This window comes from Drosophila erecta, unplaced genomic scaffold (assembly GCF_003286155.1).
Source record: "Drosophila erecta strain 14021-0224.00,06,07 unplaced genomic scaffold, DereRS2 tig00000021-arrow-pilon, whole genome shotgun sequence".
Classification (NCBI taxonomy): Eukaryota; Metazoa; Arthropoda; class Insecta; order Diptera; family Drosophilidae; genus Drosophila; species Drosophila erecta.
Window position 1 is genome coordinate 10,221,331 of NW_020825198.1, and position 26,606 is coordinate 10,247,936.

The 26,606-nt window shown below is 42.3% G+C and overlaps 1 protein-coding gene across 1 annotated transcript in view; it reads left to right on the forward strand.

Moving 5' to 3' along the window:
• LOC6546099 (junctional adhesion molecule A) overlaps positions 1–26,606 on the forward strand; it is a 62,860-nt gene that overhangs the window by 1,111 nt on the left and 35,143 nt on the right. The gene's annotated exons all lie outside the window — the stretch shown is intronic.

Genomic DNA, 26,606 nt, shown 5'->3' on the forward strand with positions numbered 1-26,606 from the left:
AAAACACATTTTTCCACAACCGACCAAGTTAGGTTTGCAAAATATTTTAGCAGAAAGCGGCCAGTTCAACGGGTAAATGCGACAAATTAAGTATAAAGCACGTGCAACAAGCGATTGAATGCTGTTTTCAACGCGAGATTAACACAATTTAAAAACGTGAATGGATTCAATTTCAATTGCCGAAACCGAAAACTGATTTAATTAACAGTTGTCAGGAGGCAGTGAAGGGCAAAACGCAACCCTTAATGCATTTGATTTATTTTTAAAGCGTTCGGAATTTATTATAGAAACGGCAACAAATAACTGCCGAGAAAGAAGGGTCATTGGAACAATTCAAAAAGTGCTCGAATTAATTGCATTTTTGGTGCAGCCGAATGAAATGGGTAAAAACAAACGGAAAAACAAGTAAATCGTGAAAACAAAGTACAACAAAAAAAAAAGTATGCGACGGACGCGGACATATTTCAAAATTCAATTAAAATAAAACAAAAGGGCGGCAACATCGATAGCGACACTATGCAATTTCCGCTTAGGGCGTGGCACCAGTCAGGTGGGCGTAAAAATAATTAAACTGCGAACAAATAAACATCGCACGTCGCGCTTTTGGCCATTTTGCAGGCACCGAAACGCCAACAAATAGTGGCAATTTTTTCACAATTTCGCCTTGACTTTTGCATCCGACATGCACAACATTTTCAATTGAATTACGCCAATATGTTGAAATATGTAGCTTCAAAATAGCCGCCGTTCATTTGGTGTAAAACCCATATCTGAAATTGCAGAAATAGCACAAGATGAATTAGCATCGCTTTCACTCCGGTTTTGGCTAATAGTGATCAATCCATTCGTCAATCAATCAATCTGCTCTAAGTGCATTTTTCTGTTTGACGGCGGTCAAATTAAAATTGAAAAAGGAACAAATTTCCACCTGCTAGTTGTTGATTCTGCCCAGGATTTCATTCCAACCCATTCCCCAGTGTTCACAAATAAATTATTTCCACTCGCTTTGGTGCGCTTTCTACTCCAAAAACACACAAAAAAAAAAAAAAAAACAACAAAGTAGAAATGGTACCCATTTCGGCAATTTAAATATTGATTATGATTGATTTAGTGGAAAAGGCCGCAACTAAATTTTGTTTATTTGCCAATGCATACTTCAATTCAGTTAGCGATTCAGCCCGATTCAGCCGGAATTCTGTAAATTACACAAAGTACAATTTACGACTTCCTGCAACGTGCTTCATATCAAGTAATTTTCATATGAATATTTTTGCAAGTCTCGTGTGCATAGAAATTGCATATTTGAGTTGAACTTTTGGCCAGTGTTTGGCGAACGCAAAATGAAATCAAATAAATAATTGCACGCCTCCACCCCTCTACCCCCCGAAGAAAGGATGGGTCTGGCCAATGGTCAAATATTTGCCAGCAAACTTTTGGCTCTGGCCAAGTCATTGAACGTTGTTGGCCTGGCCAGAAACTCAAACACATAGGAAAAGCTAGCTGCTACAGGGGAAAAGAGGAAAATAATGAAAAAATCGAGAAGGAGGAGCTGGTGGTGGAGGTGGAGGCGGAGGGGGCGGAGTTGCCAAGTGAAGTGGAGTGAAGCGAACTGCCGACCTTTGCCAACAAACTTGGCCACGTGCAACGTAGGTAATTGAGTATGAATGGCGAATGTGTCGAAAGCGTTTTCTGATGTTTGCCAAACAAAACGCTGCAGGTTGCTCTTCACTCCTCCAGCTCCTGGCTCCTGGCTCCGGGCACTGGCAACCAAAGTAGCTGGAAAATGAATTCGATACATTATCATGACGTCAAGTCGTGCGTGGTGGCGACTGGCGAAAAGTATAAATTACACCTAATGCCCGTGTGCCTGATATCGACGGCGTTCCAGTATCCCATTTCTTATGCGAAACACCTGCAGACCCATCTGTGCAGTATCGCCATCGCCACCCACATCTATATCGACCCACTTTGACTGGCAGTCTGAGGGCTGAAAGCTGAGGAGGTATCCCTGTAAATGTGCGCATAAATGAATTACCAATGAACCGCATGGTTCACGTTTTCAATTTGAGCAGGCTGGGCGCTAATTTTCGACTGGAAAGACGGCTGTCCTAGAACAAAGACCGAATAACCATTTGACAGATGTTTGTACCTAAGGAGGTACAGTGGAGCCAGGCTTCAGGCTCAGGCTTTTGATCAAAATCAGTGACATATCAAATGTCTGTTATAAATAAACAATCGACTGACAAATGCTGCACCATCAATTTTCATAAATGTTTTCATTCGGTCAGCTGTGCACATTTAAGTATTTAAGCTTCTTACGTTTTCTAAATTCTGGTGCATACTCGTATATGTTCCCTTTGCTACTCAGCTTTAATTTTTAATTTTACTTTATTTTCGACCTCTTTCGCACTTAGAGTTACTATCGTAATCGATTTCAACCTACAGTGCGCTTCGTCACTAACTTTAAGGCGCGCTACTCTTTGTGCTTCTTTCGCCTCAATTAATTAAAGCTCACCTAAAACCAGTCCATTTTTGTAGCAGGAGAAGCACTTGATTGCCACAAGTAAACAGCAATTCGCACAACGAGGCTTCACTGTAGAAGGCCAAGATGTGTGTGAGTGTGTGGGTGAAGGGGAGCAAATCGACAGCCTACATAAAAGCGCAATTTGCGCAATTCCAACGTCAAGTTCCATTTGATTACAACACGTTGACGAGGACATACGCACTTCTGGAGGAGATTTGGGTGGTGGGTGGATACCTATGTACGAGTATGTATGTATGTCTCTGCAGCCGGTAAAAGCAATTTCAGCAAATCTGCAATTGTTATGTCGCCTGCTAAACAACTCACTTTGAAGGCAGCCCACTCGCACGTCAAATATTTATATTGCACTGCTATTCCTCCACGTATTTCTCTATATCTATATCTATATAATATATATATATTTCTCTTGGCCTTGTTGCTCTCGGTTTGGGCATTTCGGGTATTGATTAAGCGCCTTGAGGGAGTTGGAATAATGGTCCGCCCCAATTACTGCAGCAGTTTATGTCCCCGTACGGACCCACATGTCTGTCTTGATTTTTTACAGCCTTTTTATAGTATCCTGTATATCCTGTACAGATGGTTAACGTCACGAAAAGGGGGGCGCTACGAAAAAAAAAACACACACAGACCGGAAAGCATAAATCATGCAAACGACTTGATGGCGTCTATTAGTCTGTTTATAGGCCTAGTTAAAATGCTTATACGGCTAACTTTACGGTGAGCAGCAATTAAACAGAACGGTCGGGTCCTGTTGATCGCGTTTCGCAGCCCTTAAAAAACAAATAACAACGAAAAGGTTGGGTTACATGAAAACAATGGAGACCAGCCAACAATGTTGTTACTATCTCAGTAGCAAAAAGTGTAGTTAAACGGAAAATATTTAACCCCATCCAGTTTGAACTGTAACCCAGCTTTGGCCAGGAATTTAAATTTGTTTGAATAACTTTAGTTAGTCATTAAATTGTTAAGTGAAACTTTTTCATTACGACAATAACCAGCTGCGCAAAACAAAAATGAACAAGGAGCCCAATCAATTTGCTCCATGATAGCATTGGTAGCATTGATAGCTGTCTGTATTTTCCCCAGTGTAAACTTGATGAGCACTGATTACACATACTCGCATTTCCCGGGTACGTGAGTAAAACACCGAGCAACTTTCGCGTATTCCGGGGCTCCTTTGGCGGGAGGCTGCTGTCAGGATTCCCAGGAGTGCACTTTACGCGCTACTTGTGCGGAATCCTCCGCAGGAATCCTGCGATGGCGCAGCGGCAACAATTGAGAATTTATTCATTGAACTTTGGCGCTGGGTCGTCCCTTTGCTCCACCGAACAGACCACCGAACAAGCACTCATTTATACCCATTAAACGAGAAATTTCCGTGGCAATGCAAACAATTTCCGCAACTAAAAACATCCAATGATGTGGCTCACTGAGTCACGGTCTATTTATGGCAACCTGGCCATTTATTGATGAATTTCATTTTATTTAATTTCATTCGTTGGCGGCCAGCTCTTGAAGTTCCCTGTTTTTCCATTGGACTGGACTGACCGGCGCGTACGAAAGTCGAAACACAATTTCCAACTTTGTTGTTGTTTGCTTTCAATTTTCCAGCTTTCGCTGCCACGCCCACTTGAAGAAGTGGTAGCAGCACCAACCACCAGCACCACCAGCACCACCCAACTCCCAAACCACCCATCCGAACCACCTGAAACGTTGCTGGCATCTAAAGTGGCTGCGATTAGTTTGCTAATGTTGTAATTTCATCATTGGCGGCCAACGAGCTCGCCGCTACGGAAAATCCACGGCTGAGGGCGAGATTACGGGTGAGACTACGGCGAACCACTCAACGCATCGTACGCCGGACGCTTAGCTAAACATCGTCAGGTACTTGACAGCCGGGAGACCGCATTTTGCTGACCATTGTGCCACGGGGCAACAACCGCTCCGCCGCAGGACAATGGCCCACATGTGGCATTTATCTGACAGATGGGGGTTGCAAAGGTCCTTAAGCATATATTCTTAAGCTAAATGCAACTGACCATTTCTTTAATATGTTTCATTTGTATACATGGACATAGAGCAAACGAAGTAACAGGAATTTAAATTGACAACTTTGGCATCAACATTGTTGGATCTTCATTTGATTTTTTAAGCCGCACGATTACGTTTATTGATTGCAAGCAGTTGAAATATTTTTTGCAGTTTTTTATGCCAATTCCAGCCACTGTACTTACGCCTTATCCATTTGGCTAGCATTTGCTGAGTTGTGTTGGCCGCATTTCTCCAAGTTTTGTCGATTCATTGAAGTGAGTGGCTTTTTATTTGCCAGAAAATGGCAAACATTTTTTGCCATTTTTTCTTCCACTGCCGCTGCTGAATGCCCTCCGCTGGCTCATTCTCTCTTATTTCCAATATTCCGGCTGGGTTTTTTCGACGGATTTTCGTATTGAAAAGGAAATTAACTCATAAAAAGTAATTTGGTCATAATGCTTTGGCCGAGTTAGTTACTTAATTTGCAGTTGCAAATAAAGTTTCGCTTTATTAATTTTGATGTCGAGTGCTGTTGTTGTTCTTCACCGTTGCCGGCCACTTGATAAAACTTTTGCTGGAACAAAACTTTAGCTCAAAAAGCAGAAACGTTACGCAGAAAAATTGTTTATTACAAATGGGAGCGTCAGGCAGTGCGAATTCTATTTTGAATTGAATTAAAGCCAGCTTTTTCTAGCCTTGAGCTTGGCATTAAATGGAAACGTGCCACGGCTTTTGGACTAAAAACAAGAGCCGCAGGATACCTCATCCACATGGTAACAAAATGGGGAAAAAAGCGAAGCAGACACTTGGATAGAAATTATGTTTTCTCTTTTTGATGCCTGCAGCGTTTCCAATTGAGTTTCTTAACTTGATATTTTTTATGTATTCCAGAATTCAATTAGAAGGCAACCTTTGCACAGGTGTCTATATCCGATCCTTTGCCATTTTCCATCTATACTCGCAGTAACAATCGCACACGCACATAGCAACGCAAAGTGAGATAGACAGTCATTGCGTAGAAGAGTCGGAAAACTTTATTGTTTTTCTTTGGCTGACTTTTGCCCCGGTTTTCGACGCGGGACAAAATTGCGAATATAATGAAATTTCTTCCGTTTCGCCGGTTGTAATTGTAATTGGTCTACAGCACCTGCAGCGGCAGCGGAAAATGCTAGCTGAATTTTTCCCGCGGCGCAACTTTAAATGAGTGAAATTTCGTGGAGCGGGAAATTCGGAATGAGTTGGCAAATAAAAATGGAAACCGGCGCGGGCACACAAATAGAATTTCCTGAAAATGAAATCCTTTGAGCGTCAGCCGGACTTTTCTGCCTTCGTTTGAGTTATTTATGGCAAAGTCCTTTCAAATTGATAGAAAAACACTCCTTACACTCGGTGACATTTTTCCCACTGTCGGCCCAATGTTCCGGGTGGGAAATGTGTCGGGAAAATCGCTGCCAAGTCAACAGGAGCCAACAGTGTGAACTCAACTGCGTTGGGTTGACTGGATGGTGCCCTTTGCACCAAAAGTTCTATGCACTCCAAGCAGTTTCATCGTTTTTCTCCCCAACACACTCAAACTCAGGCAGACAATGCATTTTTGCTAATGGCGGACGACAGGAATCGCATTTTGGCGGAATTCACAAAAAAATTCGGGTGGTTTTCCATTTTCAAGGATGTTTGCGGATGCTCATACTTAAAGTTTTATTGAAGAACAAACCTTAAATATTGTGATGTGTGAAAAAATCTATTTTAATGTTTTATACTGGACTTGATTTCGTGAAATAAGCATTTTGCTTAAACGAATTAATCTACAAACAAGACAACTGTTTAATCAATGGTTAAGTTAAGAAACTGACTAGAAATTAATTTCGACATGCGCTTTAAATATATTTCTAAAAAATATGAAATGCTTCAAGTGAAAAAATGACTGCTTAAACTGATTTAAAATATAAATGCAGTGAAATGGACCCATTGAAATTATGCACTATTTATTTATTCAGCTTCAGCTTGTCCAGAAACCCACTTATTCCGCCTTTAAGTGAGCTCCCGGGGCAAAAAGCTACTCTAAAGCTTCCACTTCCATCTAAACTGGATAGCATCCATTAGGATTTTGAGCTGTTTTAGCTGCCACTTGAGATCTGATTTCAATTTGTCCTGCCAGATCCTTCGACTTCGCCTGCTGTCGTTTGTTGTTGTCACACGTTCATCTTTATTGCCTTAGTTTTCCTTTGAGAAATTATTTTCTTTACCTTAATGATTTTCCTGCTGCTGGTGCTGGCCGCTTTCCCGGTGAAGGACGATGATGAGGTTTCCTTTTCTGCTGCAATTGCAAATGTCCTTGCCTTGCCGTTCGCTGAGTGGCTTCGGAAATATTTATGTTAACTTGGTTGATTGTTGCTTCTGCTTTCATTTCGTTGTTGTGCCGCTGTTTGTCATTTGAGCCCTGGAATAAATTGTGAAATGCACGAAATGCCACTGTTGTCGTTTTGATGCGAACGCAGAAATAAAATCAATTCTTATTTCTCGGTTTCTCCATTTAGCCCCGTCTGTCTGGCTGTTTTTCATGCGAATTCAATGAACCATAAATTTGAAAGTGCCGCACAGCCAGACGCGACGGCGTCAGACTTTTCTGACAGTCAAGGGAGCACAGATAAATTCGAAAAAAGAATAAGTAAAATAAGTGCGCTGCCCTGTTCGCAGCAAACTTTAAAGTTCCCCAAAGTATTTGGCTTTGTGGTAATCGCTTACCTGTTCAGAGCAATCGTACTGCGATTAGCTAGACGGCCAAGTTGTGCGTCCTTGCACACAAATTGCAACAATTCGAATGTGATTATCCCGAAGGCACAATAAAAATAAGTTTTCAAGCGCAGCAAAAACAGCAAAAACAGCAAGAATAATACAATATTCAGCATTGCACAAGGGGACGCAACGAGGAAAACGCTTTTCCTCAATGATGTCTCTGTTCCCGTCTCTTTCGCAGTGCTAGTCTCCGTCTCTGTCTCAGTCGCTCCTTATCTAGCAAACAATTTTATGCTTCCGCCTGAGCGACAAACAATGGAGCGTAAATATCCCAAAAGCAGGACCAAGGACCAAACGCAAACGAATGAAAGAAAACGCAATTCTATGAAAATGCCTCACATACAGCACATATAAATGTGCAAATGAGTGAGCGAATGACTGAGTGAGGGCACCTGGAAAAATGGAAAGTGGAAATAATATTTACTTTTCATTTCAAAATGAATTTCTCGCTAATTTAATTGTAGACTGGCATCAGCAAGGAAAAAGTATGTCTATATTTATTTTTAAATTAAAAGAATAAAAGGTCTTGCCTAAGTTTTAAAGTGGTAAAAACGTGCTTAATACTTTAAAATAGTATTTATTTTCTATCTGAAAAAATAGCACCAACCTAATTTTTCGATATTCAACTGAAACACTAAAAATGTGTGGAATAAAAGTGCCCCCTGGTTTTCTTCTGTGCACATGAGTGACTGACTAAGTGAGAGACCGTTCTGATGTCCTGATGCATGTACGTCCGGTGCAAGGGAACTCGAGGTGGAAGAATCCAATGGCTAGGCCTTCTCATTGTTCCGACATGCATAATAGACGAAGTGCAAATGCCAGGCTAAGTCTGGGATTAGACCAGATGATACCCCTCGCTGGAAGCCCCTCGCTGGGAAACTAAAAAAGCAATGGTGTTACTAGCCACTCCGGGGTTATCCGCCCGATATCCCTGCTCAAAACAGGATAGGAATTAACCAGAAAAAGGGGGGATAGTATAAAGAAAAGGGTCCGAAAGGAACAGCAGGCTGCCAGCGTAGTTGATAAGATTTGGATTTGTCTACAACATTTATTGTCCTCCAATGTTGTTGAGCAATTTTTCTTTTTGGTCTTCCACTTTGTGTGCGGCCAGTAAAATGTGCTTTCTGCACAATTGTCATCATGACCCTCATACAAAGTGTGCTTGTGTGTGTGTGTGTGGGTGTGTGGGTGAGCCAGGACACAGTGTCAACAGTGCTGTGTGTAGGTGTTAGTCAAAGCTGTTTTGCATACTTTGCGGCGCTCTGACATTGGCAAATATTTGTCCCTTTTTCGATTCGTGTTCTCTGCTGGGGACAGAGCAAGAAAATAAGCGATAAATAAATACAATTTGCTTGGTCTCTTTATTTGCATTTAAGATCGTCCAGATAGAGCACGCAAATGATGGGCCCAATCCAATGGCCACGAACGAACCCGTGGAGGCCACGAAATAAACGATCAAACTACCAAAGAATTATTATGTGCGACGAGACAATTTTTTATGGTCATAGCGAAATTTCTTTTTAAATTCACATAAATTGCACAAAAAGGTCAAAGGGCAGCAATATGACCCAAGGATTCCCTTCGCTCACTAATTTCCTTTGACATGCGACATAAGTGTGCGTGTGTGTGCAAGGCTTTGTCTTTGTGCGTTCGCGTTTTGCCGGGAAAAGCCAGATCCAAATCCAACAGGGCGCAAACTTGGAGAGCCGGGTAATGGGAAAGCCGAGTGGAGCAGCCATGCCGATGACGAGTCCTGTCGCAGGAGGCTTAGACATGCTCTTAATTAATTTGAACTCGCGATGGCTGCATTTGCTTTGTGACAGCCTGCGATATACCACCGTTTTCCCCCGCTTTTCCAGACATTTTCCGACTTTTTCCAAGAGCTGGGAAAGTATATAGAACCAGATGCTGAAGCAACTGTTGCCCACTATGAGGTTTTGCAGCCCGTATAGTAACTTAAATGCTAGAAACGTTTGATTACCAGTTAAAACTGGACTAGCATTTCTCATAAATTTTCTTGTAGAATCCACGAGGCATTAAATTGGTGCACATTCAAAAATTTGATATACAGCAGTTTGTATTTTAATTAATATTGAAACGCATATTGTGATATGCTGAATGGGGAACAGCAACATGTTTTTGTGGTTCCACCAGTGAAAATATCCAATTAGTGTATCTTTGATATGCAAACATATCGAACAATATGATTGCATTACAATAAAGTTTTTAAATTATTAAATTATATTTAAATTAAATATGGAGCCCCTGAACTATTGAAAAATGATGTAGGAATTTGAAAGGTTCTCCATTATTGTTGTTACTACTTTTACGAAATGAATCAAACACCAAAAAAGGGAAAGCATTGTAAGGCAAGAATTGTATTACTTTGCCCTCGGTATTTGGTTTTCTTGGTTAAATCTTAATTGAGATTCAGCTTGCGTTGATTAGACAACTTATCCAGCTCACTCCAATCCTTCCTAATTCCCAGCACACTTTTCCTAAATTAACCTAATTTTCCACCTTCTTTCCATCCACTTGGCGTAGTGTTGGGTTAAGTTTGAGTTGACTTGTCTGACGCTTGGTAAGAAAAGACTTAGGACGAGTCTACTTTCAGTCGACGTTCTGCTTGCTCTGCCATAAATGCCAACTTTTGTTGCTTATTTACATATTTAAAACTTGTCGGGTTGGCGTAGAAGGTGCCTTTGTTCTTGGCCTCGTTGCTTTCATAATATTCTTGTGATTTTCACCAGGCTAAAAACGGGTGGCGAAGGGGATTTCACCCCTTTTTTTCGGTTGATATGCCATGCAAATCGTATGCAATGTGCAAATTCTGTGTTGCAACAATGTGAACTTCAACGAAAGTGTTTGACTTTGCCAGCGCCGGCCATATTGTCTTACCTTTGTTCATATTTTATATTATTACTTTAAACTTTCTATATTGTTTGCCCCAGAAGTCAGCACATCTGTTCCCTGTGTTCGGTTGGTTAACTTCTTGCTCAACTTGTCCGTATTCATTTGGCACCATGCAGTTGATGGTCGAGTTTGGGATCAATGGAGTGCTTTAATGGCTCCATTGCCCATTGCCCACGCGGCGTATGAACAACACACATTTCCAATTCTTTTTTTGGAGGTTCCAATGGTTCGCTCTCCGTGTTCATCTTCTCCGGTACTACATTCTCGGCGAGATTTAATGCATATGGAGAGTCCTCTTAAATATATGCCAGTTGACATCGTTCAAAGGTACTGCGTATATATATATACGATATATGTGTGGCATGTGAGTGTCGAAAGGGGCGTCGCGGGGGCGAGTGGACAACGCCAATACAGGTGCGCACAATGCTAACGAGTGACATGCAAATGCTTTCAACAACAATTGCAATTCATGCACCCCGTGTGTGTGCGTGTGTGTGTGTGTGTGTGTGTGTGGGTGTATGTGTGTGTGTTTCTGTGGGTGGCGAACGAAGGACAGCCGTCTCACGTTTCGTTTCATATTTGAATGTCGATTTTTCGAGAATTCGCTCCTTTTTTAGTGCCTGCGGTTCGCTTTTTTCACTTGCAGGGTATGCAGGACATAAATTCGTTTCGTCACACATTTTACCGAAATGGGATATATTTTGTGGCTCAACGATATTGTACATTCAAAGTCTTGGGAAGACTGTTGTGTTATGTTTCCCATGGCTTATTTGTATCATAGCAGCAGTGGTTTAGTATATAAAAAATATTACTTTTTTACAAATGTGTATCAAAATTAGTGCTGATTACCAAAGTAACTTTTTAAAATGTTTTTGAATATTTATTTTCAAAAATCAACAACGTTATCAATTACACATCAGCAGCCTGTCGAATGGCCTCACTTGTTTTTCCCAGTCGAGCATTTAAAATTCTCAACCATGTGCTCGATGACGATGGCCAAAGATGTCGATGACTCTAAATGCAGCGAGGACGGGAAATTTTTGCGGCAGCCTGTTTTTGTTTTCCGAGCCGAACAAGGAGACCTCATGACGACCACAACTCTGATGCTGCTGCTGATGCTGCTTGTTTTTCCCATTTTTCCCATTTTCCCACTTTTCCACATTTTTGTAGTGCTTCGGGTGCGGTAACTGCCGTGTGCGGTCTCACTCGCTCTCCCACTCGCTTATGCATTCGCACAAAATTGCAATTTCCACTAAGATTGATGAAAAACGTTTCCAGAGCCACGCCTCCGATTTCGCGCTGCGCTGCGATGGCTCACCTGTTCACCCAGTGCTCCCATTTTCCCGCTTTCCCAGCCCGCCAAATCATGTCATCAATTGAATATCAAACGATTATTCTTGCACGTTCACAAATCGCGGCAAAAATATTTGCCACACCAGCCGTGCGTTGTCAGCAATTCCCGCTTCCTGGGTGCTGGTTTTGCGTTTCATCGGTGAGTCCCCACAATACGTTTCGATTACGCATTCAAACCAAATTGTTGTCCTGAAGGTCGCAACCGAAGGGAAATGCGAGTGTGCCTACGGATTCAATAACGGCAGATACTGGGAAAATGCGCTTCTAGAATATGCGGAAAAATTCAATTCTACTCATAGATATATGTTTAAAGATAAGCTTTATGTCTTGGAAGTCTTGGATCATATATACTTTTATCTCTCAAAAAAAAACTTTACCATACATTTTTGACATTTTTAAAACTATGCCAAGATCAAGAAAGGTCGCTTGCGTAGATGGGTGTATTTTAAACTCCCCGATTGTTTTTCGGAGTGTAGGATGTGCTTAATAATCATCGCAGAGTGCAGTCACGGAAATTCACATCCCGCAGGTAACTCAAAAATCAACATTCGCCGCCGGGCTCTTCGTGAAATTCTTGCGCACCGCTCGCATATTTAACTTAATTTAATGCATTTGCAATTGCATATTTCCGGTTGCGGGAGGCTGGTGGGCGTATACTTTTTATATCAACTTAATATTGTACACAAACTGTTCTGCAATTTGCTGATATTAATCTTGCAAATAAATTTCTGAAAGCACTCAAACGTGAAATGCCAGCTTTCCGCATCCACCGCCTCTGCTGCTGCTCAAATATTTAATGAATATTAGTTTTCCTGGTGCTTTGCTGGTGCCTACTTGTGCTCTATATAAATTTACAACTTGCCATCGGCTGGATTCTGGACCCTGTTCCATTTTGGATTTGCCTTTTGCGGTTGTTGTGTTTATATTTATATCTGTATCTGCATTTTAGGCATAAGGTTAACGAGCTGTCCGGAGGCTCAAAACAGCGTGAAATATGCAGATTTATAGGCCTTATTTTTGGTATTTAACTGGTGCTCAAATAACATGAACTAACCATCCAGTTTTGAACCACCCAAAGTTATCCTAATTGGCTTTCGAGGTCCCCAAATGCCGCAGACTTCGGCTGTAGACTTACAGTTGTAAATAATTAGTGTATTCAATTACAACTTCATAACTCAAGTGTAATCGGGCCCGAAGTAGTTGTGTTGGCCACGTTATCCCATAATTAGGCAATGCATCTTGATTAAGCGGCGATTACACGCGCTGCAAACTGCGGCAGCTGACAGCTGTTGGCCATGGCCAAGATGGTGCCGCTGATTCTGTCCCAAATGCAAACAGAATTTGTATACGAGTATAAACGCACTAATGAAATAACAATGGGAATTTGGACCAGATGGGGTGCGATTCTGGCTTAGCATTGAAATCAATTTGAGGCCATAAAAGTTTGCCAGTTAAATAAATCCAATAAAATTCATTTTAGCAGATGTCAAATCACATAAAGAAATCCAGCCAACTAATGGCAAACAAATACAATTTATTTTCGGCCGAAAACAAAGCTAAATTGGATTCAAATTGGAAGCACAATGAGGATTAGCTTACGGCAACTCGGTTTTTATCCTGTTTTTGTAAACATTTTTCGTTTATTTTAATAATTCTTATATTTTTTTTACACCAGTGTATTGAAATATTTATTTAAGGACTTGTACAGAATTTTGAGATTTTTTGGTAAGCTTTTAATAAGTTGGAAAACCTGTTAGGATTTTATGATCAAGTTTTGTTACTGTTTTTCTAGTTTCCGATTGGAAAGGCAATTTGATTCATGCTGATTGTGAAAGAGTCGAATATTGTTGACAGTTTAAAGTTAGGAAACCAAATGGTAAATGGGAAACCAACATGCTTTTACAGTTTGTAGTATAATTATTTTATTTGGCTATTGGAATGGTTACCTGCTAAATATTGATTTCCTAATCTGCAGTTTTGTGACTGCAACAAGAGCAATTGGCTGTAAAATGCAATCTTCTATTCTCAGTTTGCTGGCAAGTAAAAGTGGAAAAACGGCACAGTGCGAGCTAAAATCAAAAACTGAAACTTTAATATTTATTTTGCATAGTTTGACACAGAAACTTGTGAGCAAGGACTTCCGCTGAGCTGCTCAAGTTCCTTTGTTGTCACTATTTGTTAACGAGGGCTAAAAGGACCCCTCTGAAAGTGTCACTAGTTGAGAGCTATAGTCGCTACATTTGAGACAGAAATTTTCATAAAACGTGCAGCTAATTACGTGTAAGTTTCTTTCACCCCCACTACAAGAAGTCAGGAGCTTCGGAGCCATTCCTTACACTGGGAACTTGGCAGGGAACTTGGCATTGCCCTATAATCCAATTTAATTACTGGAAAAATCACAGCCAAAAGGGAAACTGTGTCTGGGGTGGTGAAAAATGTTCCATGTCAAATGGAGCGGAGCGGCAATAGTGCGTAAATCTCGGTGCCTTAAGTAGCAGCATCGCCTAACCCCAATTGACAATGACATTTTGCCGTCATTAAGGAGTACGTACAGGACGAAGGACATTTCCAGGGACCCGAGTAGCTTGTTGGTGGCTGCTTACTGCCTGTTGGATGTTGGCCCTGTAGCTGTTGACTCGTTGTGTGCGCAATTACAGAAATTAGCTTTCGTTTTTAATTTATTAGCGCCATTGTGCGTGCGCGTAATGGCGACAGGGGACCAGCGAGGGGCGACAGAGGACATCCTGCCAGCGACAACCTAGCAAATTTCTCCTACCAATCTCCATTATCACACTGAGCGGAATTGGTGGAGCTGTTTGTGTGGCACTAAAAATTGAAATATTATAAAGTACAATTTTCACTTATACCCATCAAGAAGGATCATAAGTTTTTGGTTTCTGAGGAACATTTTTCTATTTAAATTCGAACATATTTAAAAATACTTGTACTTTGATTTTCCTAAAGACTACGCTTGAGTTTTATTGTTTCCGATAAGACAATGTAGTTAAAGCCAACATAAAATATGTCATGGTCTTAGAACAAGGGTGGCACAGTAAGACCAGATAATTTTAAATCACTCGAGGATGTGTCGAAAGTGGAAAGCAGAATATTTTGCAAAACACATTTAAGGATGCAGGATACGCACAGGAGATGTGAAATCGGATTAGATTTGGCTTGGGTTTCGACGGGAGCCACAAAAGTGTAGGAAAGCTTTACTAGAATTCCATTGGAAAATAGTTCGGTGGCACTTCTGATTGAATACATTAAGTATTAACCGGTAATTTATACCATCGATGCCAGAACAAATTGCAAATTGTTTTCGGTGCATTGTCTACACTTTGGTAACATTTCCAGTTCGGGGATGGCCTGTCCCGAAGCAAACGTATGGCAAGACAAATGCTTCTGGCTGCTGCCGGGCCAAATTAATGTGCATATAACTTACGCCTTTAGTCCAAGGAGTGTCCCGAACTCGAGGGTGTTGTGGGCGTGGCACTGTCACTGGGCGAAGGCGCAGCCATTAAGGTTGCAGCATTTGTGTGCCTTGGCCGGGACCGAGTTTCATGCATTTTAAAGAACCACCTCGTCGAATCCTGCAGCCCACAGCCCTTGCAACACATGGCCAATGAAGTGTGTGCGGGTTTTAAAAATTTCATGATGATTTAACAGGCAACACGGACGTCATCTGTGTGCACAAGTACGTATATATACATATATTTTTTTCACAAATTGCATGCAAAAGGGCAAAAAGCATAAAAAAGCCCCCTGAATTTATGTGTGTAGTTTTGGGGTAACTATACGGTCCACCGGGCGTCCAATGGCCAAGATTTATTTACTCAACAGGCAAATTGCGCATAATTGAAAGAAAATATGTGAGTAACGCCTAGAGGGGCTGCACCACACAACAAAATATGGGGTGTGCCCACTTCTAGTTTTAATTTAAATTTGAAACCTTTTCATTTAAAGATGGGAAATATTGAAATATTTGTGCTTGCTCACCAAAGAGCTGTATTACCTAATGGGTTAACTAATGCGAAAAAATGTATATAAAACGATCCACTTCTTCGGCCACCGAAGAGAGAGGATATTTTAAAATAGTTCCTTGCCTCGCGCTAATGAAAGTTGAAAGCTTTTATCTACAGTGCCGCTGGGAGTGGTGATGTTTTCGTGTCATTAATTATTTGGCGCGCGGATAATAAACAGTGCCGCGTTGCGCATACGCAGCGTGGTCCAGCCGTGTTTAGCGGTCATCGAGGTTAGCCAAGCGTTTGGAGCTGTGGCTGCTGCGGTGGCCGTTAATAAAAGGCACTCGCGTTTTAAGGTGTCTTTCGAGAAGCAGGTCGTTGTCCGTTGTCAGTAGTTTTGGCTTACCTGTGTTTTTCGTGCATGTTGGCCGCAAGCTGCGCATTAGTGTGATTGCAAAACATTTGCAAGGGGTAGACGGGTGTTTTGGAGTTTGCAAACACTGAGAGGAGCCTCTTACTCAGCACGAAACTGCTGAACAGCCAGAGCAACAAGGAAGCCAAACCAAATCCTTATGTACTAGTGTGTGTATATGCCCCGCCGATGCAGCTGCTGTGGATAGTACGTGCTGGTTTTCCCCCAGTTTTTCCTTTGCCACACTGCCAGATACTCGCCCACAAACTCCTCCTTGTGGCACACAAAAGTTTGCACAATACCACAAATTCTCGCAAATTTCCAGCTGCCGGCTCATAGTCGGTGATAATTTAAGTCGGAAATGTTCAAGGAGATCTCTGCTTTCGCTTCGTCCGCACGTAAACCAAATCCAAATCCAAACGAAGAAAAGTACTCCCCCATCTTCTCCAATACCAGAACGTAAATTGCAATTACAACAAGTGCAATCGCAATTGCAACAGGGACACGGACACGGACACGGGCACGAAATTCGAAATGCGAATCCGAATCCGAACAGTAATCAAAGCAATGCAAAAATGTGAGAATGCAATTATGGCTGTGACTGGGGCTACCTCTGCCATAAAGTAAATAAAAATACACAATTTCTGGGCACAGTCAGCCGAAAATGAAATCATTGTCAATTCATAAAACTGAGCAAGAATGTTACAAATTGCATTTACATATGCTGCAGCATCCTTTTTTGGCGCACTCACACACACACAGGCACGCACGTTCGCCCATTACGACGTCCATTAAGCTTCATTGCGAGAGGCGCCGCTTGACACACATACGTGTGTGCATGTGTGTATGTGTGGCGAACAAAAAAGGGGCGGGGCACGCCGTGCAGCAGCAAGTGGCATGGCAGCCCTGCCGGCTAAGCCCCTGGCAGCCATGTCGTTTATTTAAGATGACAGCGTCGCCAGAAGCGAAAGCTGCAGCTCCCGTTTTGGTCAAGTGTACAAAACATATTGCAGTCACTGTTGCAGCCGGTTTATGTCGTAAATATGCGTACTCACTTGTACATAGAAAAGATCGGTGGAATATGAATAAGTGAGGCTGGGAAAATGTATGAGCCTTCCGCTTAATAAACTCGCCAATGCATAGTAGTTTCTCATTCCTATTTTCCCATGTCGTTAGTTTGGAAACCATTATAGTGATCAAGTGCACAGCATGGCTGTTCGTGAACTCGGCAATGCATTATCGTGACTTTGCTAATCGCATGTACCTTAGTGTGCTGGCTGCAAGTGTTTCTTGCTGGACGCTGACCTTGTTTTTGCCGCTCCGAGCGGAATTGACATTTATTAATTGGAAAACAATAATTCGACTGCCAAAGTGGCAGGACCTCTGCCCTCCGAGCTGGCTGCATGCCAATGGGGCGCTCCTTGCTGCAGGATGATTTATTTCCGAGTCGAATCGAGCGAATCGAGTGGCATGAAGCGATAACACGCTGCACGGGGCATCTGCTCGTTTGGTAATCAGTTATGCAGGCAGCGATTAAAGGCCGTCAACAGCAGGAAGCGCCAAAGTATCCAGCCAGCTGTGCCCGGCTGTATTTCACCCACTCTATGCCTCTCTCGTCCCATTAAAAGCTGTCAAATTTTAATGTTTTACATGGCAGACTGAAAGTGGCAGCAGCAACATCATCATCATCATCGTCATCGTCCTCACCAACCCGAACCCAAACCCCAACCCCATCCGCATTCACATCCACATCCACATCCACTTTTACGGGCATGGTCATGGCACCTGTCCGTCCCGACACACCAGCAGACATCTCCGTGTCTACCCAGGCGGTAAACATTAAAAGCACATAGTTTTAATGAAGCAGGCAAGCAGCAAGCAGCAAGCGGCAAGCGGCAAGGATGTGGAGTAGTTGCTGCGTGTCCTTGTACTTGCCGCATGCTTAACGGCTGCCTGCCACACGAGGCGTATGTGGAACGTGGTCCCAACACGCGATAAATTCATTAAAGAACTGCGAGCGGCTACGAAATCTGGCTGCCTAGTCCCGCGGGCAATCTAAAATAATATAGTGCCACAGTGTGAGAAAAAGTGCAAAAATTCTAAATTGCAATGTGTTTGTAGTTTAAAATAGCGTGTCGTGAGCCAAAATCGTTTGCAGTCTCCGAAGATTTATTTCGGCAACAGTTTAATATCAACTCTAATGCGAACTCCAAACTTATTCAGCTGATATGGGAACTCATAGGAATATTTATTAATTATGATACGTTTTTGAATTATTACACAGTAATAATATATATTTAAAAATGAATTTTCTGTTGCGGAGACAAGCATTTTGCAGGGAAAACTAAAGCTAATCGTAGTTCTCAGCAAATTATAAAGAGTAGCTTCCCGATTTTTTCCAGTCTCCAAACGTAAGTAATTGTTTTCGGTGCATGCGGATGCATATCGTTTGGGGCAGCGAGCTGTGAGCACCGAGCTGCGAAGCGCACACGTTTATAGATTAACACATTTTTACTGCTGAATGTACTAATAAGGCAAACATTTCCACTTTGAGTTGCCCCCATGGGGGACGGGAGCCCTCAGCCGCAGACTCAGGAGCAGTACGGAGCCGGTATCAGGAGCATCAGGATCCAACAGCCTGCAGGACCTGCTATCGCGCACAGCGGCAAACACGGGAATGCTCGTACGTGAGCACGTGTGTGTACTTTCGAAATTTATAACACAGCGCGGCGCAAGTTGTGGAAAAAGGGGGGAAATTGGTGGTAAGTCAGGTGGGGAAAAATGTGAACAAGCGGCGGGGAAAACAAAGCAAAGCCAAGCGGCAAAAAATGTATTTCATTCAGTGCGCCAGTTCGTCCAGCCAGTTAAATGGCAAGTCCTTCGGGAGGGGAATCCCATGAATACGGCTCATGTTCGCCGTGTTGCTGTGCTGTTGTGATTTCGGGCGGGAAGCCAACGCTTCCTGGGAATGCACACACATGCTACTTGCTCCTGGTTCCAGTTCCCCATTCCCGCCGACGGCTTCCGCTCCCGAGCACCGATTACTACTCCCGGATTCCGGCTGCAGCGCGTGCCTGGCACTGGCAACTTGGCAGCTGCTGGCCGTCATCGATGGCGACGGTCCTCGCCAGCAATCAGATTCCGGGCTAGGCACTGGGAAAAAATATTGAGCCTCAAAGTCAACGCTTCCAAAATTGTATTGCAATCAAAAAATGCATGACATTATAGCCACGAGCCTTCAGAGTAAATTAAAAAATCCTCACCTAATTTATTTATTCCTCTGTTTCGAAAGTGTGTACGTATTTTTTCCTCAGTGCAGCGCTCGTCGCCCACTGAAAAGCCTTGGCTCGACTTGTAATTACCACTGCATTGTGGACTTTTATTTTCTTTGTTTGCCAGTCACATTAAGTTTGGCCCAAAAGCCCTGGGAGTCTGCTGCACCTGACGTCGATTGAATTACTGTTAAAATATTATCAGACAGGTCCTTGTTTTTTTCGCCGCTGACTTATCAGCTGGGTGAAAAAATTGTCTAGTTGGCAGAGGGACGGACGTTTCGGGCACGTTTTCGGGCAAAAGGCTTTGAGATTAGCTTGCCGCACACCTGAGCGGCTAAGTTAAGCCAGGTGGAAAATGAACAGGGGAATTTTGAAAACGGGTGCACAAACTCCTGAGCGATGACTTTTGACCTGTCGGTTTCATTTTAGCTTGAATTCTATGTATGGAAGGTCGGCGAGACTCACTTAATGGAAATACATTTACAGACATCACTTAAATTTGTACTGTGCAGCATTCAGCTGTGAAAATCGGACTGCAACTTTGTTATGGTTATATGACCACATAATCGTAAGTTATAAAAAAGTAAATGCCGCCATAAATTATTTAAACTATTCAATTTGCTGCCGTCGACGAGCATGTGCAAATCATTCGCGCTGAAGAAAAAGCTATAAATTGCTTAAATGCTGTCATTTCAATGCGCTTCACGCAATAAACAAAGCGCACATAAAAATGGCATCATCAACTATACTGATGAGTATTTCAAACAATAAAGCATTCAAAAGTTGTGGAAAGCAGTTTCGAGAAAAACTGTATATAAAAAGAGTGAAATCCGCTCATCAATGCAATCATGCACGCATAAAAATCCCAATTTAATTCAATCAATTCGTGCCCGTTTCCATTTTTTGTATTTTTTTTTGTATTTCTGTGAGGTAAAACCCATTCAACGGAATACAAATTGCTGCCAACGAACTTAGATTGGGCATAAACCAAAGGGACGGGGAATGAGCGTCTGAAGCTGAAGGAATGACTTTGTGTGTCGCAGTCGAAATTGTCTGATGAATTTCTTCAATTCAAAACGTGACTGACGCAATGATTGTGCACGTTCTTCCTCGTCCTTCCATCGCTCTATAACTAAGTGCCACTATGTAAGTGAATAACTGTCACTGCACAGATCCCGACACATCCTCCTCCGACTTTGTCCTGATTGCACATCACCAGTGCTGCCAGCTGCGCAGGTCTCCAGTCAGATGTGGCTGCCTATTAAAAGGCTTGCTAAAAATTATGTATTTTGACAAGAGTGTTGTAAAAAGATACAAAGATACAATAGCCAGCAAATCAAAGTGTTCAAGAATAAGATTTAAGGCAACTACCGAAGAAGGATTAACCTCATCCTAAATTCTCTTAGGAACATTGCAAACGAGCAGACAAACTACATTATAGGTTAAATGCTGTTGAAAGTGGTTTTAAAAATGATTAAACAGAGTAAAGTGCCAGAAATATATATTTTCTCTGCATATTTTGCATTCTTATAATAGAATAGATATACTCTGATTTATGACTTAAGGCCGACAACTTTTAGCAAATCCTTTTATCTGGCTTTTCCAAACATGCCAATATGCCAGCTCTAGCAGTCGAGTACACATGATGAAGTTGATCTGATGGACAGACACGAGAGCCCAAAGAGGAGAAGACATGGCTAAGCATGCCATAGTTGGCACTTTTAAGTCATTTGCTACGTTTTAACTCAATCCCAAATGCGACCATCAACCAAAGGGCCACTCAATCAAACTCGTAGCTGCGAATGGAACTTGCAGCAAAACGCGTACGGCAAACAAGTTTGGGGGACTCCCTTTTGGCCGCCTCCTCTAAGCCACATGCATATGGAATGGCCAGCACGGTTGGCATAGGAAAAAGGGGAGGACAAAAACTCCAAATGGGCCAGTTCTTAAAGCTACAATCCTCGCAGCGATGGCAGCACGTATTGCGGATCTGCCATCGAATTCGTGATGGCCAAAAGTGAAGCTTGTGCTGAGCCGAAAGACCAGAAAAGCGACATTTTGGCCATGTTTTTTTTTTGTTTTTTTCGCTTCTCGCACATTTTTTACACCCACTGCAAAACGCAGCTTTGGAGCTCGACTTTACGTAGCACATTGATAGGCACACTCGTGTTTGCTCTTACTGCCATTTGGCCAGATTGTGAATTATTTAAAAATGATTTATTATATGTTTGTTTGCACTTTGCCATGTGGTTTTCCGACAGCAGCAGCAGCAGCAGCAGCAGCTGTTTCGGCTTACAGTGGCATAAAGTGGCGAAAAGGCACATAAAACTGGGGGGATAAGCTTAAGCCGAGTCAAGGGTCCCTCAGATCTATACAGTACCACTGTGCTGCTAAATATTTCAATGGATGGAACAATGAATGCCCTGGCTGAGCCAAAATCTATTGTGTTTTCATTTGAATTTAATATTTCATTGCAGCAGCCGGCTCAACAATTGCAATCGAGTTTGCCTTTTGCGGTTTGCTGCCAATTGTAAATACGCAATCCCTCTTTTTCTTCAGCCGACATGTTGTGACATCTCACTTGGCCTGGCTTCAATTAAAATGTCTACATTGCGGTTTTCGATTGTGAAAAAAACTCGAAAACGCCTAACCGACATTTATCAAGACACGCAGCTGCTGATTGATTAAGTTGCATTGTTTAATGCAGAGACCACACAGAACACCTGGCCAATCGTTCAAGGATTCAATCTCGATTTAATCCGTAGTAAGATCCAATTTCCCAGCATCCAGAGCAGCCAGAGCAGCCAGAGCAGCCAGAGCATCGAACACCGCCATGATAATAAATTGTGCCTTAAATTGCGCCTGACCCACTTCAATTTATGGGTTTGGGCTCTGTGCCATAAATTTAAATTGAATGGAGGAACCCCAAAATTAACACACGCAATTAAAATTCAACAACAGTTCTGGCCTTCAATCGCGTTCAAATCCATTGGCGAAGTGACATTGCGACTGGCAGCCAGGCTTTTTTGGGTTTCCGACCGGGCCCAAGGACATGGCAGACCCTTTTCCAAGCCATTGAATAGATTTCTTTCACACACCCATGGGGTCGGCACAAAAGCGACCCGAGTTAGGGGGCGTGGCACTCTGGTTGGTGACCCGCACAATTCGGGCGGAAAGGCATTACACACACTGATTGGAAAATCTATGGTGATCATTAATAAAATCGAGACTAGTGCAAAATGCCAAACAATAACAGACGGCAATGGGGCAGGCTATAATCAAGAACTGAGCAGGCAAATTGCTGGCCAAAACCAATAGGTAAACAGGGCCACAGAACTCCTTGATTTAAATTATCATGTAAATGTTGCACAGGGGAAAAAGGATTGACTTAGCGGAAAATAGTTTCAAAGAAATGTCTTGAAAGGTATTTAATATTTAATATAATATTTACAGCATCGGATTTTGAGCTCCACACTTTCTTAAGGGATCAGAAAACACGTCATATTATTTTATTACCTTATATCACTGATTTGTTTCAGTGCTCTTCGGAAATTTTAACAGAACGTACTTAGGTTTCTGTACGAGCAGCTGCATGCATTTATGCGACCAACTTTAGTCCCGGCAAATATTGTTTTAATATCTCGTGGAGAAGCCGATTTCGCCATTCTCCTCGCCATTTCGCCAGGGGCTTGTCTTTTTGTTGAAGCTGGAGCTGGAGCTGCAGCTCGAGCTGCAGCTGATGCTGTTGCTGTTGTTGTTCTCCATTCTGGCCAAACTTTGAGCGGCAAACAATGCTTCATTATAAGCTTCAACCCATGCCAGAGGTGATAAGCCACGCCATAACCAGAACGAGAACGAGAATGGGAACAAGAACGTGAACGAGAACCAGAAGCTGAAGCTGAAACGAAACCAGGACTTCCAGGATACCAGGCTTACCCGAAGTAGGAGCGGAGGCAACTTCTTGTATAAACTTCACTTTATGCTTTCGGCCTTCAATGCCTGAAAAGCAAACACACACTCACACGCGAGCACACACACAAACACAAACACACACTTCTTTTAACTTACTCACATGCCATTTGCTTGTACTTTGTATGAATTTTACGAATATTTCATAAGAAGAATTATGCTCTTGTCTAAGCCAAGTGTGCATATATGATCACACACACTCTCCTGCTCGTGTGTGAGTTGTTGCCTGTTCTTGTTGTCGTGTTGTATCGCATGTTTTGTCATACGAAGTGGCTATGCAAAGACAAACAAGCCGGAACGACAACAACAACAGCAAAACATCAGCAGCAACAACAACAACATTGGCCAGGAGGATAGGACGCTGCACAAAAATGTTGTCAATCAAGGTTGAAGATAACAAGAGACAAAGGCAGCAAACAGGATGTTAAGCCCTTAAATTGCCTCAGACAGCCGGGAAATGTGTCTTGATTATAACCCAGTGTGTGTGCAGCGGTGTATCCCGAAACAAATTAAGTGGAACCAACAAATTCCTCATGCACAAACTATTTCCTTTTGAGGCTGGACGGATTTGTTTTCCATAGCATACTTTTGCGGGCAAGGTTCACTTTTGTGAAGTTTTCGAGAAAGTAAAAGATGGCAGGCACAAAAATAGCATCATCACATTGGCCTCGTATCCCGAATCTAATATATACATAAACTATTTCTTCTCAAAATGTAAACTTTTAAATTGTAATATTTTAGTCAAGAAGCTAGTTTTTTTCAAGATGTTTTTCTTCTCTTTTCTTCAAAATGTTACGAAAAGCCACATTATTTTATATAGAATGCTTAATTAGTTGTGACAAGACTTTTTCGTAGCATTTAAGACACGAGTTTAAACTCTGCCTTAAATTGGAAAAAACTCGAGTAATGACAAGCAATAATTATCCGCTCGTTAATCAATTATATCCAATTAATGGGGTCAACTCCTGCGGAGAATATAATCCACTTTTTGTTGAAAATTGGTGGAACAGACTTTCATTGTGTTTCCAATTTGTAGACACGCATTTTTTCTTCACTTCTTTGGGGGTAATCATGCGAGCAATTAAGCTCCTCTCGATTGACGCTAATTAATGAACAGCATTAAAAATTATTATGTGTGAAGCAAAGAAGCGGAGCAAATATGACAGCCAATTGAAGAGCCAAGCTGCCACGCCCACCGTCGTCAAGCGCCGCCCATCGGCCCATACACATACAAAATTTCAATTTTCGTGCCTTGTAATTTGCTTGGATAATTTATATGCACGGCGGGCGTATATAGAAGAAGCACCTTAAACCCCATTTGGCGATATTGCTCCTGGTGCGAGATGAAATAAATTTTGCAGCATCATTTAAGCTTAATTAAGACATCCCAGCCGCAGGCGATGATGGCCAAAAGAGCAGCATGCCCAGCCACAAAAGCCTCCCAATGCACCGTGCTCAACATAAATAAATGAGTGACTTGATCCTGGAATGGTTCGGTGGTTCGGTGGTTCGGCGGTTCGGCGGTTCGGCGGTTTGGCGGTTCACAATGCTGAGTAGCTGAGTGCCTGGGTGGCTGAGTGGCTGAGTGGTGGCCGCGTGCATATTCGAGGGCCGACATCTCAATGCCCATTTGATTTCCAGCCAACTCACGATTCCACGCATTAAATCGCTTAGACAATGTCAAAAGGCATCATTACTCAAGGAGCCGTTGGCAGGCCACGTTCAGGAGCCTTTCCAATTGCCCTCGTCATCTGAAATGAGTGGTGCGATAAAGCAGTCAGCAGACAGAAAGGCGCAGAAGATGCTGCAGTGCCAGGCAACGACTATAAGATACCCAGTCAGCACTCAAAATTAGTAAGCCTCCTACCAAAAAAGTACACGCCATGTACTAATTTGTATAAGTTTATTAAGTTAGCCCACACTATTTTAATAGATACCAAAGTTAAATAACACTTATATATATATAGAGTACATCTAATACTATATATTGTATTATACCCCTTAACTCGAACCTCCCAAGCTACAAATGAGAGCTGGAAATAAGAAGCACCGCAGAGTCGAACTGAAAACGGAGGATGTCGGGTAACTCGATACCCAGCCAATGTTGATTTTTAATTACCGCGAAGGCAACGAAATGTAGCGATATTTACTATGAAATTCAATGCCATTAAACACAATTAAGTGCGTAGAATCCCCATCTTGCTAAATTAGAGCTCCCAACATAAGCAGGCAATTATGGGGGCTGTGTTGGTGGGATGTTCTATTTGTGTTCTATTTTATAAGCCGAATTCATTGAGTCAACGGTTCAAAGTGTTGCACATTACGCATCATTTCAGTCGCCACACACTCCTCGCGTGTCTCTACTGCCAAAGAGAGGGAAATGGAAAAAAGAATGCCGAAACAAAAGCGTGAAAATTGCAAAAGTTTTCTTAATTGCTCCACGCGGCTCGTCAACGTTGTCGAAAATTAAGGGCAAATATGCAAAGTCATTGTGTGAGTGGATGAATCAAGTGGGTTGGGATGTAGGAGTTGAGTTTTGGGCGGCAGGAGGCTTGGGATTGGAGGTTGGTGAATGGTGAATGGAGGAGCTGACTGGTGGAATGGCCTAGCCCCGTAATGATTAAACCAACCCCAGACACACGCAGATGGGGCGAAAAAGTGGGAAAACTCACTTGAATCGCACCCACTTTTACACATGCCGCTTTCCCAGCGCCCCCAAATGGGGGAAATTCAGCGGTGGCAATTGAATTCGAATTTACCGCTCCTTAAAGCCCACACAGCTTGGTTTACCGGGGCTTAAAACGAATCAAAATTTAAACAGGATTACGTAAAAAAAGATATGCGTTTGCTGTATAACTGATTAGGTTATATAGATCCGTTTGTGATGGAATGGTATCCCAATGAAACAAGGCGTGAAAAAAGTGCACCTTAGTCCTTTTTTGGTCCATTTTGTACCCATCCTACAAATTTACCTCATTATCCTGAGCCAAGATCATTCGGAAATTTAATGAGAGCTGGTGAACAACATTATTTTTATTCAATCATCAAACGACATCTAATTAATGTCTTTGTTGGAATATCCTATTATGTTTGCAATAGGCCTTCGGCTATTGTTGTTGTGCACTCAGGAGCACAAGAACTTCGTCGATTATCTGTAAATAAGGAATTTCGGATGTTAAAGCTGTTTACAACGACATCCGCACATGGTGGTATGTCTTACGGATGCACTTGGGGAAAAGGAGAAACATTAACATGAGTGTAGTTAACAAACCACTAAGCTGAGCATCGACAAATGCACATGTCCTGCGAGTCGAAGGATACAGCATGCAGCTTGCTACCAGAAACACACAAAC